Genomic DNA, 3,026 nt, shown 5'->3' with positions numbered 1-3,026 from the left:
GTAGGGGAGATGGCAAGGAAGGTGCTGGAGAAAGGGGCAGCTGGGTCCTCACACTAAACCGTGAGATTCTCAAGGATAAAGTCCCCGTCCCGGTCATCTTCGTAGTTCTAGGATCCAGCACAGCTGGTTATATAGGAGATACTCTGTCAGCGCAGGAGGGAAGATAGGGAAAAACAGTGCTGGAGGAAAGACAGAAAGAGCGATAGACAGAAGGGGAAAAAGTAAAAGAGAAGGAGAAATGAAGGAAGGGAGATAGGAAGTGGATAAGGAGGGAAGGAAAGTGGAAGACAGGAAAGAAAGAAAGGATTCTTCAGTGTGTGGGCGCAGTGGGTGAGGTGTTCCTAAAAGGCTGGATTCAGTTGCTCTTCGTGTTTCTTCTAGGGTCCAGTCTAGGTTACTGCCCGGAAAGGGATCCCCTCATATCATTCTCATTGGGTCCATTGGTCCAGACGAAGTTTAAGTCCTTTAAACCAATACCTGTTCAGACCCTGCATGTGCCAGGGACTGTGCTAGACACCTGACTGTGAACAAGAGAGGAAGAAAGCACGATCCCGCTTTCTTGATTCTTATGATTTAATCAGAAACACAGAGATTAAATTAATAATGACAAAAATTAATTAAATATAATCGTGCTAAGTGCTATGAAGAACAGGTTAGTAGTTAGTTAAATTTGCAGCTGTAATTACATTACCACTGAAGTTGTGCCTTCTCTCTTAATAATGTTCAATGTATATAGTAAGTTGCAGGCATTTATTTTGGTGTTTAAATAAACGATTAACAAAATAATGTAATGAGAGCATTTGGAAGCCAATGATACTCACATATTACTACTGAGTGTGAAGTAATTAAATCCACTGAATTGTTTTCAGAGGGAGTGAATTCTCCTTTCTCAGTTAAGATTGCTCTGGGTGATGATCTCCATTCCAAAGTGTCAACCAGCCATCAGTTTTTCTTAATACAAATGGAAGCTCAAGGCGTAGTTCCTGCTCTGAAAATAATTAATAAATTAATCAACTCACTTATTAAAAATATTATCGAGTATAGGAGGCACTGTGTTTTCAACCAAGGTCTAGGAAATGCTGGGTTTTGACACTAGGAATCTGTGTTAAGGAAATCGGCAGTGCCACAGAATTAAATTTAAAAAATTTTTAATTGGATCTTGGTGAAATATTTGCGAATGAAATGAGACAGCCATACAGAGGATGCATGCAGTGCATCAGAAAACCAGAGGGGAGCCCCAGAATCAAACACAATGGAGTTGAAAAACATACTCCAAGGCAGATTTCTTCTGGTGCGAGGGGTGGCCTGGACTCTTAGTGGAAGGAAGGAGCAGAGAACCTGGATGGAGCAGGCATCTCTTGCCTTCTATTCAGCCCTGGCCTTGCAGTAGCTGGAAGGTGTCACCATAAAAACAGCTAACACTAGAAACTGGCTTTGTGTTCTCAGGGTTGGAGACTGGGTTCTAGGGCCAGAGTGTGGTAGCTGGTGGATGGCTGGGGTTCTGAGCATGGCCCCAGAGAGCCTGTGGTTGCCCACAGAGCCTGGTCCTTGTCTCGGCATAGGAAGTAATTCAGCTCTGATCTGCTATGGCCCAGATACTGCTGCTACAGCGTGCAGAGATTTCACCTTCAGAGTCACTGTTATGGGTCAAGGGTCCCTCCAGAAGAGCTCTGGTACTATATAGAAAATTTAAAACGTGTTAGAAATGAAAGGAGTCATAGAGATCATGTTTCCCATCCATTTCATTTTATAGCTGAAGAAACCAAGGACTTTTTGTCCCAGTACCTTTTTTCTCAATAAATTTTTGATGCTGTTTTTAGATGATGATAAACTATTTTTATTAATAAGTAGCCTTGTCCTCCGATTTTGGAGGTGATTAGCAAATTTCATTCCACTTTGCCTGACTGAATGAATATTTACTGGGCACTGAGTAGTGCCTGGTCCAGTGGCAGGCACTGGGATACCAGGGATCAATACAGCCTCGTCTCTCCGTCCAGGAACTCAGCCTAGTAGGAGGACAGAGAGAATGAGCTATGGTCTTATCAGAGTTTTCAGAGGAAGCTCAAGTATCAAGTCTGGTAACTGGAGACGAAGAGTTAGAGTGTGTAAATATAGAGACATAGAGTTAGAATATGTAAATAGCCAGACAGTAAACAATAAAGTAAAAGTAAAGGAACAACTAGTCCATTTGCTTCTTAAAAAAAGTAGATGAGGTTTAAGGTGTATACGGATCGGTAATTAGGAGACCTGCGTTCCAACTTGTATCAATAAACCATCTAGGTATCACTATAAACTCCTACCTTTCTGAACCATAGTTTCTTCATCTGCACAATGAGCAAGTTAGGTAAACACCAGGATTTCTCTCAGCTCTAAAGGTCTGTAAGAAATAAATGTGCATAAACTATAGTTTCAAGCAGTATAAAGAGAGAAAAAGAAATTCTTCAGTCTTTGATCCCTCTAAGTATGTATAGCTAGTGGGACTAGAGGCATTAACATGTTATGGGTCACCGGGTTTGGGAATCAGAGCATTCATATCACACAAAGCTCTTTGGGGAGGTGTCAACAAACGAGACCAGGGTGACTCGAAAGCCAGAGGTGAGGAAAGCGCAGTGGAGGACCTCAGGGCAACGTGGCCGCCCCTCCCGACCTTCCCCGTGGCAGACTCACGAGGCTCAGGGCTCCTCTTGTGCACGGAGCTCATTTGGGGTGGGGAGGAAGCCCATCTCTCAGGAAGTCCTTGAAGCAGCTGTCTGTCCTCTTCCTGGGAAGGGAGGTTTTACTTTGTCGGCCTTAGCTGATAACTTTTCAGAACCTGAGAATCCCCAGAGGGCAATTACTTGCTCTTGGTGTGTTTCTTTACTCACCCTCCCACCCCACCCCAGGCAAACACACCTCCTCGCTCTTATAAGTTCCCGATGGGATAAACATTCTGGAAATGTTTTATTTCAACTTTTAATTGTTCTTTTAGTTACCAGGCTCTGAGCCCTTCCATGACTCTTTGGGGTATCTCACTGCCCTTCAAGCCT

Source organism: Pteropus vampyrus, unplaced genomic scaffold (genome assembly GCF_000151845.1).
Source record: "Pteropus vampyrus isolate Shadow unplaced genomic scaffold, Pvam_2.0 Scaffold329, whole genome shotgun sequence".
Lineage (NCBI taxonomy): Eukaryota > Metazoa > Chordata > Mammalia > Chiroptera > Pteropodidae > Pteropus > Pteropus vampyrus.
Note: the sequence above shows the minus strand (reverse complement) of the source record.